This window comes from Labrus mixtus, chromosome 3, assembly GCF_963584025.1.
Source record: "Labrus mixtus chromosome 3, fLabMix1.1, whole genome shotgun sequence".
In the NCBI taxonomy this organism is placed as follows: domain Eukaryota; kingdom Metazoa; phylum Chordata; class Actinopteri; order Labriformes; family Labridae; genus Labrus; species Labrus mixtus.
In genome coordinates, this window is record NC_083614.1 from 22,892,691 (window position 1) to 22,908,104 (window position 15,414).

Below are 15,414 nucleotides of genomic sequence, written 5' to 3' on the forward strand. Positions count from 1 at the left end.
AAATGTATTTATCTATATCTATCTCTACAGATCGGTGATAGAACCAAGAAAGATATCGGCTGATATCGGATTTTTTTTTCTCTCTTCCTAATATCGGCTCCAAAAATCCTATATCGATCAGGCCTTATAGCTAACCACTGGAAACACCTGAAGCTTGGAAAAGTTGGCATTGACTCCTTTAGGCTAAATAGTTGTCAGTTGATAGCCCATGGGTTCGAGGATTGTAAGACACATTCAGGTATCTCCAGGATCAACTGAGGAGAAAAAGTTAGTGGGACAATTGCTCATGGTCAAGCCAGGGTAGTTTTAGTCTACAGTAAATAATGCTGAGGCCACATAGAACCATGCTTTAAAAAAAACACTTTCAACTCATTAGGGTTCATTTTCTTAAGGATTTATATGTTGGAGCTTGGAAATATCTATTGCTTGTTGAACCCCAAAGTAAAACGTGGCAGAATTATCCAGCAAAAAATAATGTGTACCATTCAAATAAAACAGTTTGCTTCTGTTGAATACACTGCATTGAAATGACCTTTTTGCTTTTAAATAAGCCTGAGTGGTTTTAATAAAAGGATAAAAAAAAAGATAACATTCATTCAGCACTCTCTCCATTATATTAATATTCACTTAATATTCCATGAAAGCCTGGCATGTAGTTTGGTTGAAAGGCTGTCCAAAAGTGCTTATTTGTCTGTAAACATTTGAACAGACACGCTGAGCTGAATCTATTGGTGCACAGATTTACTAGCCGTTTCTTACAATTCCCCTCCTTATGTGCTCCCCTCCTCTCCTCTATACCTCTACTCTTTCCACAGGCACGGCACACTTTAATGTATCGAAATGAGTAAAAATGTTAATTGCATTCCATTATGTACAATTTATGTAGTTTCAGCTGAGGGATTTTTTTAATAGATAGCTAATTTGAGTGGCATCAGCAGGACTGGCTGCTGATAATGTGGGCATGCTCAGAGTTGCTCTGTCAATTAAGGTGCAGGTATGATGGACAGGTTTTGTTTTTCACACCTTTTACTAACTCTTCTCAGAGCTTGAATGTGTCAACACACACTGTTGGCAAGAGAAACTACATGTAGCTCAGTATCAGTCACTTTACTGTACAGTAATTATCAACTATTGACGTTATTTGAAGCAGTGACACATTTCAATTAAGCAGTCGTTGAGATAATTGCTATGCCACCCTACATACATTAAATTGAGTGTAACACAAACTGAAATGAATCCCTTGATTTAAGTGACAACAGACCTTTCCTCCAGTATAGAATGTCACAAATAATTCTACACATACTGGACTTGACATTTGACACTGTCTACAGGTGTATGTACTTATTTACCAAATATGAGCTATAGAACCAGCATTTTAAGAGCCTAATCATAGCTTTTTTTGCCCAGTTGGTCCATTTACCAAGCCTGCCATTCTAACCTCTCCTGTCATTGTAGATTATACATTTCCAATCTATCCAGTCATCTGATCCCTACATTTACCTGGGCACTTGCTTCCCAGTATTTACCTTGCCAACCTCTGGACCATTTGCCCAATGGCATGCTCTGTTTTTGGATTTTCCCCACTGACATCATTGGCAGACAATGCAGAAACAAAATCTGTAGTTGAGGACCACATATTTGGGTGCCGGAAGCAAGAACAGTCATCTGCATAGACGTTTGGTTAATACATAAGTAGACATTGTCTCTCAACTCCATTTCCATTCTTTTTTTATCAAGCTGATAGTAGGACTGTAAACATAACCATCTCAAGAAGAAGGAAGCCTTGGTTGGAGTAATCTCTGGTGACACCATAAACCCACCAAAATTGGTCATTGCTCTCATCGTAACATAGTCAGACAAGAGCCGATAGATTCCATGAAGAAACTCTGATTTAAACAAATAACAAGAAATACGGTATATCTTTTTGAAATCAGTAACTGTTCTGCCTTCAAGTCTTCTGAGTCCATACATATCAGCAGAAAAAACATTTTTACAGCAATAAACAGTTGTTCAGATGCCATCCAGCTGTTTGATAGTATTATGCACCATAAAATATGTTAAAATGTTTAAAACAAATCTTTTCTCAAGGCCACAGGGATTGTTAAAGTCTTCACATAATCTCAGGGCACAGATAAAATGCAAAAGGAATAAATAAGGAGTTAATGCTCTACAGTCAGATTTTACTAATCAATATTCTTCAGTTTTACAACAAACTGTACACCTAATTGTTAAAAGATAAACAGGATACTATGTACACATTCCTTTAATGTTCAGAGCTGTATATCCTGGTAAATCAATACAGTGGTTTAGACTTTAATACCACTGAATACACCCCTCATCTCAACAAACACATCCCTGGGTGAATAATTAGTGTATGTGCTTGTGGGTGGTGCCTGTGTTTCAATATATTCAGCACTTAATGGATTTTATCCAGCCAAGAAAAGGATTGCTGCTGTTTATATGAGTCAATCAGCTGAAAAAGGGGGATTTAATCACCAGTTCTTGGTTATTAAAATGATTGCGGGCATGATGTCACACTTTGACTCTTTTTTTCTCGCCAGCTTTTTGCCTTCACTGTGACCCTTGAGTTTTCAATTAATCTGTTTGACATATAGTTATATACAGTAGCCTGTGTGTGCTCTCTGTGGAGGAGTGTGTATGAGAAGGAGGGTCAAGCACACACATCGTGAGTGCAGCCATTAAAAGTAAGCCACAGCTTACAGTTACAGTGAGAATAAGTGAAAATGAACAAAGCTTGTTGGAGGGTAGTTTGGAAAGGGGGTTGAATAGGGGGGGTTGGGGAGATTGGGGTGCGGGGGGGATGGGCTTCACTCTTCTTCCTCTTCAAAGGGGCTGGGATACTCTAAAAATATCTCCCCGGCAGCTAATCAGAGAGAGACAGGCGGTAGCAGCAGAGATGTTTGTTGTTGTTAGGCTCTTTTGGCTCCAACAAGCAGTACCATGATGCACTGGGGGAAAGGGCCTGGACACGTCTGAGCGCTTTGATCAATAGGGTTGCAGTCCCTCAGAAATACAGCCTGGCTGGAGAACCAAAGACTTTTATATCCACTGATCTGATTACACTACGGCAATGGGATGTGGAGTGTTCGTTTACAATGCTAGAACAGGATCTGCAAACAAATGGAACAGGATGAAGTTTGAGTGGCGTTAATTGGAAAGCAGGTTGAAAGCTTGTAACAATTCTTCCACACAGCCACGGCTGATGAGTTGCTGAAGTCTCAGTTACTGTAGCTTAGTAGCTTATTATCAACTATTAATGACCAGATAATGGCTCTGTTGACTGTAAAATACACACATTCTCCATAATTATCATATTTATCTGTGCTATGTGCTATCTCTCAGGCAAGTCATTATCATTTGTAGACTGCATTTCAATCTTTCAAATCTCAGTTACTTCAGTTATCTCACAATTTTGATATGGCCATTTCATAGTCAAATTGCATTTTATATATGCTGTCATATTTTGGTCTGTGTTTAATTTTTTTTGAGTGAGTACTTTTTTTTAAGTTTATAGACACATTGAATCTCAGTACAGACAGAAGGTCACACATTGTTATGTCCCTCTAGTGGGAAACAAACACAAGTCATGAAGCTTGTTGATTTCTTAATTCTTGAGTTCAATTGCAAGCTGTTGCTTCTCAGCAGCTGCCAGCAAATTGCATGGGCTGTCAACATGTAGACTTCCTGGATGAGTATTTCTAAAACCATGAAATTTTTCAAGTGAACTGACAAAAGCTCAGTGAAAGATCACTAAAAGAGGTGAATGCCTTGAAAGGTAACACTTTCAGGTCAGCTCTGTCTCTGGAGTCTATAGCCATCTCCTTGTATAACCATTAGTATAATTTTCTTGTCCGTGACCCTTCTCTTCCCCTCTTTCAGGGTGAATGACGCTTCTAAATTGCCCTGCTGTAAGAGCATCCTTGGGCCAGAAAGGAAGGTGAGGGTTAGTGTAGAAAGACACAGAGAGAGCACTTAATACGCTGCATCTTGAGCCGGCGAACATTTCCTGAATCCATTAGGGTGAATGGGCCCCACTGATTCTTGGAGGAAACCTAAATGTAGTACTGACTTGTCCTTACGCTTTCAAGCTTCTTGGCCTTGGGCAGACTGCAGCAGCAAGTGGATGAAAACAAGAGGAAAAAGCACTCTGGAGCAGAAGAAGTCCCTGGGTTGCATAGCATTGCTTCTGTATTCGTGGACAGAGATGGCCGGAAGGTGACTGTGCTCAGACACCGTGGAACCAAACCAAGCAATCACAGCACTGTCTCACCGGTTCAGATTATTTATAGTCCAGTTGCACAATATATTGATTTGATACTCCAAAGAAACGACAGAGTTATTTTGAATTGTATTTTTAATCTTTAAGCAGAATTGTCTTATTTGAAATAATATATCTAAATTATTTACTTAGGGGTGGCCTAGATCTGGTCAGGATTATATTAGGCTTCTACACACCCACGCCAAACCCACAAAGGTCATTTTAATTACTGCACCTGATTAGGTGTCTTCAGAGTACTTTGTGGGTGGGACAAATTACACCTTTATCTATTCTAATTTGTAAATTGAGTCCAGTGACCTTATAAATTTAACCATAGCGCCACCCACTTCAGCTTGAGCGGAGGTCTAATGAGCATGAAAATCAAATACATGAGTGGAAACATTCGCAGAGACTTTAAAATGAACATGCAGTCAATGCTGTTTACTTTTGATTTAAAAAAAGGTTCCTTCTGAGCTACTTTTATTTCTAATGACAAATTCAATGTTATCCTGCTCCATTTTGCCACAGTGGTTTGATAAATAGATACATTATCATGCCTCTTTATACCTACCAAAGCAAGGAGACCACCAGGAATAAGACTGATTCATTCCATAAGGTTATTATTAATGCCTGAAAGCACCGCCGCGGGGTAAGTGTGAGACAAAGTGAGAAACAACAAGCTATCTAAAAAAACAAAATGATAGGTCTTTACAATCAATGAATAATGTTTCTTTAAATCTGTTTTCTACTTAAGCTGCTTTAAAAAGGTATAAAATGCTAAATATTATAGATTAATATAGATGAGATATCCCATTGGGATTGTTATTTTCGGCTCTGAGTTCATACCAGGCAGGACATGATGATCAAGTGATTGGACGCTACACTTTTCCATAAGATGGTCAAAAATGACCAGTATTAGAATCAATCTTCAATATGCTATTTTTATCATTCTGGTTAACAATATTCACTTGTATTGTATTCAATATTACATTTTTGTCCCCAACAAAAGATTTCATGTTTGAATTAATTTTTATTTTTCACTTTTTATCTTAGGAAAGTAACTGGAAAAAAATCCAATAACAGTAATAGAACAGTAATAGTGTGTGTGTGTGTGTGTGTGTGTGCGAGAGAGAAAGAGAGAGAAAGAGAGAGAGAGACAGACTGTCCAGTCATTTCATCATGTAATCATTGAAAAATGATGGAACAGCAGATGAAAAAATGTCCACAATCATTTTGTGTGTCTAACTTTTTTGTCAGTGAGAGTTTCTCTTCTTATTTTGTGCATTAGCTTTAAACACCTTCTTGTCTCCTTACTTACTTAGTTGGTTAGCTAGTGTTAGCGAACTCTGAAATAAGCTACGTTACATACATGATTACTTTTGCACACAATGCATGTTGATACACACACATGCATGTTGTAATGTTGAATTATAGAAGTAATGTTACATCAAATACTTTCTGAGATAAAAAATGAAAATATTACTGACATGTATCAGACCTCTCAGTACATTGATCTTCTTGAGGGGTGACACTTCTAGATATTGTCAGTACATTTGTCCCTGATTGCCACAGTTGATAACAATCAAAGGTTCCCATGATATTCCACAGAAAATGCATTTGGGTCATTTTTGACCCACTGTATGCATTTAAGGGCTGAGCTTTTTTACTGAGAGGATCAAACATGTTTTATTCATGATACCCTCACTGACCAACCATTAGCCCTGCCACCACGTGAGGGAAGAGAGACGGCCCGGCCCACTTCAGGACGCTGTTGGTTAAGGCACAATGGCAGAGTTCTATCTCAAGAGTACAATTCAAGGAGAACCATCAGGCTTTCTAAACCCAAGAGAAGACTTTTTTAGGTATAAAATACCTCAAATAAATCAACTTGGTACATATCTGAATGGAGATCAGTCCTAGAAGCTGCACTCAGTCATGACACTAAGGGTGAGGTGGAGGAGGATGAGAGGCGGTGGGCTGATGGACAGACGGTTTTCGGTTTGAGAGACCGGTGAGAAGGAGTAACATTCACTGAACATCTACTCCGAAAGTCACATATTACATTCAAAGCTGTCACCAGTAATGTCTGCCCCTGGTGGCATTTTTGATCAACCATAACAGCTCATTAAAGTATAAATAAGGAAGACAAGTGGAAAATGGCTTGACCCACCACATGCAGAATGCCACAGCAACCCAGCTCTGCAGGTTTGTTTTTTGAATGTCTGACTCAAGTTACCAACAGGTATTGTTTTAATGAGGAGTGAGCTGCTGTGGTGCTATGGAAACAGAGATGCTGCAAATGTTCTCGGCAAAAAAAGGGACTTGAACTTTACAATATTAACACAAACACATAAGTAAATAGCCAGTGGTGGAAAACACAAGCAATCACACATTAGACACTGTTAGACAACCATGTATTTCTGGTCACTGCTAAAAATGTTAAACAAACATCGGGCAAAAGAAGAGACGGTCGCGAATTTGATCCAAACTAGAGCCTCGAATTTCTCCGATGCCCTAATTTTCCAAATCAAACTTCAAGCATCTGCTGATTCATAAGCCAAGAATCCATTAGTTAAGGGCAAGTTCTGCCCTATCTAAAAATACCAGTGCAGCTAGTGTAATGAGACGGAGTCAGAGCCAGTATTCTCAACCGGAGGCAAATTACACTCAAGTCTTTGGTCAGAACAGACAGAGGCAAACGCACTGTCTCTGCTAATTGTAATAATCTAAATTAATTGCCAGCATACAAGACGCCCCTCATTGGTGGGATGAGTGATTATGTCGTAAGTGGGTCTGCCCTGTGGTGCACCAGGCATCCAATCTTTCCCCATCTAATTATATGGGGAGTTATCGTGTCCCTAATGACTTTGCGTGTTGCCTACTCCTTAAGAAGCTCAAGATAAAGGCGAGGACAAAATGATGTAAAGCGCATTATCGTTGGCAATGGAGTCCTGGCGGCATTACTTTAAATAGAGCTTGATTCCCTCTTTGTAGCCCAACTCTTTTGTGTGATATGAGAACAGTGCTAATGAGTGCCCACACTCTTGATTTGGAATATGCCCAGTCTAATTTCTGCACAGGAGGGAAAAAGGCAGCTTAACAACCAAGAGGGGGGCAAAAAAAATCTCCCCTTTTTCTCTGTGATTAGTGTGAGAGGAATTTGCGTATGAATGCTAACATACTGAAGTCAGTACAGACCAGTTGATGTGGAGGTTTGTGGATAAATTTTAGTTCATTACTGTAGTGAAAAAAAAATATTCCCATGTAAAATATGTAGTGTGGGATGTATGAAGTTTTAAAAATAACAAATGGAGTGTTTTTGACAAGTCACTTCCAAGATATTATAACATTTTAATAGAGTCCTCCTTAAAGCCCCAATATGTAACTTTTCAGTTTTGGTGCGCTTTGCCGCCAACAGCAGGTCTCTGACTGAAACTGCACTTCCCATCTGAAACAACGTGTATTTGTTGACAAGCAGAGGGCAAGGAAGCCGGCACAGACGTCGTGAGAAGATAAAGAACCATGTCGACTCAAAAGGTACAGTAATATTACCATATTTTGATAAAACCTGGATGTCTGCAGTCCGATGAGTATGTATTCAACTGTTACCATGATATCTATCGGCCATAGCTAAATAGCTATATGTATACATGCTAGTTATCGGTTTGTAAGCTTATAAACTTTTTGGAGACAACGTAAGATGGATATATTTACCTATTTGTTTGCAAACCGGAGACATAACTTGTGTTTACTTTCTGCTCCCGGTAAAGCTGCTAAACGTGAGACAACAATGACACCGGAAATGATGCAGCCTCACGTTATGTCTAAATCTGTTATACATAATCTGCAATGATGTTCATTCTGTCATCTAATAGTTGCTTTCTCATTAGATGTTAGAAGGATCATAATACCGACTTGTTTGGGCAATATTATAACTAGTATGCGGCCATGTATATATAATAAGTGTATGGGGTTTTTGTTTTTCAACATTGGTTCTCCTTTTATTCCAGGATTCAACTTCAACTTGCCATCAGTGATGAGCAGGAGCCCGGAGTGGAGCAGCATCACATGCCTGCATGTGTGTTACGATAGCATGGCTGCTTGGGAGAGGGAAACAGAGTTATGAATCAAAGCTGCTGTGTCTGGAAAATCAGAGATGCTTTCCCAAGTACAGTATCCTGGCTACAGGGTGTGTTGCCTTGTGTAAAAATGTGTCTTACAGACTTGTACATACATACCGGCTTTGTTCGGTATTTTTGTGCCATTTCAAGTTGAGTTTGTATGATAACATAATAAAACATATTAAAACAGATATATTTTTCTTCTACTCTATTGTTGTGATTTCATTTAGTAGCTGTAATTGACCTGTATTGGTAATGGTTATAACAATTAGTAATTGTGTGCATTGCCCACTGATTTTTTAGTTCTATCTTCTTATTTATGTTTACCAAATAACAAAAACGTTATCAAGGTTTCAAGATTCAAGCGATCGACATTGGGCAGAACAACAACTAGGATAGGATAATATAATAAGATATGATATCTTATTATAAGGAAAAGCTAAATAGATCAAGATATAATTGTTATTTATTAGACAAACATTGACTTTCTATACAAATACAATCTAAAGCACATTTGGGCACTTATTTACACATTCAGCTGCTTGGGGGGGTCTACACTATCCTGGAGCTTTGTCATGATGGCCCAGAGCTCTGATGATGCACAGCTGTAGATACAGGCAGGCAGAAAGTTTAGGAGCAGCTTCTCCCTGTGAAATGTGAGTAAAGTTCAGCTGTGGGTGGTGCCTGTGGATCATCAGCACTAGACTCTGTTTTGTAGGAAGGCCTGTTCATCTTCGAATTCTCTTTTGCATCAGTGGCCGTAGTCTCGTCTCTTTCAAGGCGTTCACACTCCAGCTCTTTGATTTTTATTGCAGCAACTTCAGGACCTTGGACAATAATATTATTTTGTATTAGAGTGGTTTCATATTTTCAAAACTGTTTAGGTATCTACAACAACACATTTGTTCCAAAACTGTAACACTGAATACAAACATCTTGTGTCCATCACGGTTTCAAGCAGGTTCTGGTGGTTATAATCAGTAGCTGCAAGCAAGGTCAGTGTTCTGTATACAGGTGGGGTGTGACCAAACTGCTTCTCTGCATACATTAGGGTGTACTTTTGGAAGTTCTCCAAATCTGAAGTTCTCCTGTTGGGTAGAAAAGGCAGACAGAAAAAAACCTGCTCTGTTAGTGACATACTTCTCACTTCCACTTCATACTGCACCAAATAACATAAAGGTGAGCAGAGTCCTCAGCTTGAAAATCAGCTGGAGACATAGAAAGAGTCAAAATATAAATGCAGTGTGGCATTTCAAATTGATTTTGTAATGGTCCTAAATAGCATTGATGCATCATGCAGCCATTGTCGATTTGAAAAAAAGAAATGTCTTTGTATGGAAATAATTTCAAATACAAGCATTTGCATGACTGGAAGGTGATCTGCAAAATATATATTTGTGTGTTTGAGATGTAAGTCAAATTTACCTGGATTACAAGACATCAGGCTCCTCCTCTTCCTCATTCAGTAGCTCAACACCTTAGGACAGCAAACATAATTCCAAATCAAAAGACAAGTAGAATATTACATCTTACCATTGAATGACAGAATTTTTTTAGATAACGTAACTCCATGAAAACATACCTGTCGCGGTCTGACTGTAAGACTCTGGCAGGGTTGTAGGTTGCATTTGTTGCTGGAGATGATGCTGATCGCCTTTTTAGAAAGCTGGAATAAAGTTCGAAGTCATTATGCTGGTTGATACAACTGTGCAGAGTATGTACAGTAACGTTAGTTTCAACACATGAGAAACTTTGCATACGCGCTGCTCAGATAACCTGAACCTGGGACAATATGCTGTCTATATTATCATGCTACGGGCTAAACTTCTGCAGACATGAGCTGACTTGGCTTTCAACCACACGCTAATGTGTCGACAACTTTTTCCGCCGTGCATCAATCAAAGTCTGCCCAAATAACTCTGACATATAAGGTTAGCATGCGTCAAGCAGTACAGAGACGGGCTTACTCCTAATATTTATAGCCTCGGCTAACTACAAGGACTTGTAAACTAGTGCCGTAAAGCAGTACGTACCTCTAGCGAGATGACTGCGAGCCGCGGTCAGAAAGTTACATAGTGGAATATTGAGGCAGCGAGCCGCTATGCAGACGTTGGAGAGACATCATTATCCCTGTTGAACGTGATTACGCTGTTAGACTTACAAGCAAATATTTTAAGGTTGAAAAGTTACATATTGAGGCTTTAAACTGTACCATTTCTATGTTAGAGCTGTACAGTCTTTGGTGAAGTTAACCATGGTTAAGAAGCCTCAAGTTATATATGTGCTTATCTAAAACCATTATTGGAATAGTTCAAAGTCTAAAACTGCAAGCTATGCAGATGAATATTAGGATCCCTTGTTTTGGTTTTATTTGGGATTCAGAGTTGCTTATGCCTAATCCATTCAGTTACAAATAAACCTCTGCTGCATTTGACCTTTCAGTTTGGTTCTCCCAAACTAGCATTCAATCTCTTTTTCCATTAAGACTAAAGAGTCCCCAAAAGACTATGAAAATATAATCATGTGCCATGTATTAGCATTAATACAAATACAAAGCAGGCCATGTACGTTATTAATGCTAGATATATAATGCAGTATATAGCCAATAAATACAAAACTAAACTACATTGGAGAGTCCATTTGTTGATTATGGGGTTTGTCAAAAAAATAATCTTTCTATACATAAAAATGCACAGCATAAACCTCACTGGAGTTTCCTCACTAGAACTGGCAATGAAGGACAGTACATCCAGATGAAAGTTATTCCCTACTACTTATTTGTCTTTTATAGAATAATTTGTCTTCAACAAAGCACCCCAAGATTTGAAAGAAAAAAAGTATCCTCAGCTTTCTTGAGATCTTTCCATGTTTCATATGTTGCCCAAGTGTCATCAAGAAATAGCAATTACCCACAGCTAGGTGGATTTACCAAAGAAACAGTGTCAACACTTTTAGTGGGACTCCTGTAAACTTCAAAATGCTTGCATCAGCACAATCTTTCAATGCCATGGTCACCTTCCTTTATGTATTCTTATGTAAAACTGATGCCTGCCTATGAATGTATATGTTCAGAGAAGGCTTGCACACCCTTTGATGATGTCGCAGACGTCATTCACATAGTGTATCTAAACCACATCTATGTGCCGTGCTGTCCAAAAGCAGTTCAAAGCCACGTAAAAAAAAGTTCCAAGTTTTCTTTTCTATAAGGCGTGACTGACTCGCAGAGAATAAAATGTCTTGGAGACCTAGCAGTTCAAAGAATCAATGAAGCTTCCTGCATGAATAGTGAATTTCTCAGAGATGAAACAGCAAGTAAAACACCTCTGATGTCATAATTTTACTAGATATGACAGATAAATAAACTTAACAATGAAAGAGGTGAACCTTGGCAGAGTGAAAAAAGAACAAACACGTTGGACATAAGGTTGTTTCATGCTAGAAATGTTTTGTTTTCTGCCACATGGAGGTGTTTCTTCTTGAAGACGATGAGACGCGTGGAGCATGTAATCAAGTGCTGAGGCTGTTCAACATTAGCAATGCGGAGAAGATGCCTTTTGTGTGCAACATGACTAAAGCAAATCTGTATTCTCAGTGATTCACCTTTTTATTGTCTTCTTCACAGGCATTTAAAACAGGAGTGCTGTACCGCTGCCCTTTCAACAGTCTTTGAGACACACAACAATACACACACACACAACTGCTTTACCTTGAAGTGATGCATCTAAAGCAATGAAGTGACCAATTTAACATCCTCATCTTCAACGTCTGCCACTGGGAGATAAAATGCGATGCTCTCAACATTACTGCAGAATGTAGCTAATAGCCTCACAGCAAAGATGAAGCCTGGGTCTCAGTGGACCTACTATGACAGTAGTAGTTTTATACTCTATAGTCTGGCCAGAAGAATCTGCAAGACTGAAATACATAAACAGACGTTTAAGCTGGTAGGAGTATAATAGTTGAGCATTTTCTGGTTAGAAACCCTGACTTTTCTTTTTTTTTTCCAGGATATATGAATAAGAGATAGTATCTGTAAATTAATTTCCTGCTGATGAAGATAAACAGCTAATTATGCAAAACAATTAATTGATGAACCCGTAAGTGTTAAGGAACAATTGATCTTTTAAATCAAGCTAAATAAATTGGAAATATCTTGCTACACCTGCAAAGGTCAAAATCAGATTTTTTTTAAAAAGCAGGACATTACCCCCAAAAATGCAACATCCATGCAGTACTGAAGTTTTGCTAACCTTACATGGCCTTTCTCCTTTTACCTCACTGTTGCCTGCTTCCAATTTGTTGCTTCCTGAATTTTTAATCAGCCTGTGGAATATTAAGAGCCGCTATAATGCTGTTATTGCCCCAGGCAACAATGTGATACACTAAATAGAAAAAAAACGTAGTCCTAATGATTAATTAAGGACGATATTGATGTTCAGTGCAGTAAATTACAATTAGAGCCCTTGCTTTAGCAAATCCAAACAATTCCTTCCTCCATTAGTGATACAATAGACTGGTTAAAAAAATGTCACTATTTCTTCTGAAACAACTGAAATTAAAAAAAAAAACAGGATTTGACATAACTCCCTGACACAGTGGAAGACATTTCTCTTTTTCAACTAGTTTTTAGCTTTATAGTAGAAAAAACAACAACAACTGCAATCACTACCTACACAGATGATTTCTGCAAGGTAATGATGGAGTCATAGAGAAAGGTGGCCCTATCAACAATGTTACACTTCTGTACAGTCATTGAAATATCTGTTAATTGATTTTTTTCTCAATATAGGGGACATCTGGACCTGGATTTATCTCCTACAGCTGTGCTTTTAAAAAGGCTGTATTTTCACTTAATTAGCAGTTTGTCTTTTTGGAGGCCATTTTTGGTCATTTTGGCAGTGAATTTGGAGAAAGAGTCAAGAATGTGATTTGTGTACAGGACATGTACTGTATATCCTGATTAGTCTCAGCATGAGCTATGGACAGCTGGTTTTATCGGATGGATTTGTCCCAAGATTACACACAATCACACAATTCATGACGACCAAATCTTTTAAAGGAATATTTTAAGAGTAAGCTACAAGCCCAAAACTGTGAAATCATGTTTTCCCGTTATGCAATAATACATGGAAAAATTACAGTTTTAGCATTAAATTTTAGCATTTTACATTTTAGCATTAAAACTGTCAGATTCAGAAGTTTGCTTTCCAGTGACTGCATGCTAAAAATGTGTGCACTCACTGGTCTCAGGGGGCACTGGAGATAAAAGCTTTCATCACATGGCATAGGTTGAATGACATATGCTCAATACCTTTAAAAATACCATCCAAAAAAGGGATATATAGAGTGGTGGCACTTTTCATAAATTTTTATGGAGTGTGTGTATAAAGTGCTGTATTTGCAGAATAAAATATTTGACTTTGAAACATCTGAATATGAAATCCAAACCTTATTAATAAGAGACACAGCGAGCCCGAAACCCCTCTTATGGAATGTTTTACAACAACTGTGTACATTTGTTTTCCACAAAAAAATATATATATCTTGTACAATCTTAAAACCATAAATCGTTTGACCATAGAAACTGTTAAAGGAATCAAACACAATCTTTTTGTGCAACACTACCCTACAATGGCAACAAGCATGAAGGAGCGTTTACATTAGAAGTCTGTCAGGCTAAAGAACACATTATATATGCCATCAGGGCTACATTATGCTCATGTGCAACAGGTCAGGTGGAGTGGTGTGCACTGGCCGATACCTTATCTTGCTCTGTCAGCGGCTCTCCACTGTCCCTGGGATTAATTGTGTCTGTCCACTTGAGACGGGGATGTCACGCTGGTGTGTGCTCAGCAGCCCCCACTGCCATGTCCAACTGGAAGAAAGGGAGAGAGAAAGAGTTGTTTTATTGCCACTGTGTTACTGTACAGTACCAAGTGTATGTTGGCCAGTCCTTTTTCAGTACTTTGTTGTGATACTTAAGAACAAGACACATTTACCACCAATGTAACACTTTAACACCATGGCCACAAGTATAAAAACTGAACAAATATCATCTGCAAACCAATGGGAAATTATTCCACTTCCAAACCATGTAAGATCCCAACAGTAACAGAAACCTACTAACGTTGTAGAGGAAAAGCTAAAAAGACAGATAGGTGGGTATGTATTGACAAATTCTGGACATATCACACAAGAGGGAGCACCGACATTCTGGATATTAGCACACCTTCGGTTCAGTAATCACTGTCTTATACAGTATTATCATACAACTTGTAAAAAAAAAAAAAGAAGACAGTTGACGGTTGCTTTTCTGGAAGGTATGATTGATCAATTTAGTTAAAGACCATTCAATGTTATGCAAATTAGCAGTTTTAAGAACAACCTGCAAACATAAGCCGTTACTTTTAATAGTCAAGTATATACAAGTGAGTTCTGATCAAGCAATTTGATTGGATAATTGGCAATCCACGAATGCTGATATATGCAAGGCAGAGCAAGTTCATTTATATAGCACATTTCAGCATCACAGCAATTCAATGTGCTTCACACAAGATTTTTTACCATTTTATGCATAGAATAAAAACAACAATTCATTCTTCCATCTTGTAGTAATACTTAAGCAATACCAACTCAATGTTGTGATGTTGAACTGAATATCAGCATGGATGTGAATCAGTCATAGGCAGGAGGTAGCAGGCAGAAGTTCTAAGATAGTCAAAGCTGTGCTGTGCATTGAAACATCACAGTTGAGTGTGATATTCTTTATATACAACTGTTCCCCAAGCTGCGACATAAAAATGAAAACCAAAGAAACAGATGACAAAAACTATGAATGAAAGCTGGCGTGCCCACTGTGTGTCGGGTAATGTGTGGTAATACAAGGTGTGCTGTGGTAAGGACAAATCGCTGAAAAAACAGCTGTGGACCAGCTTACCTCCGTTTGGTAGTGGAGTAGTCTCTGAAGCGGTTACAGGCACACTTGTGTGGGAGAGGTTAGGGTGGAAAGGTTAG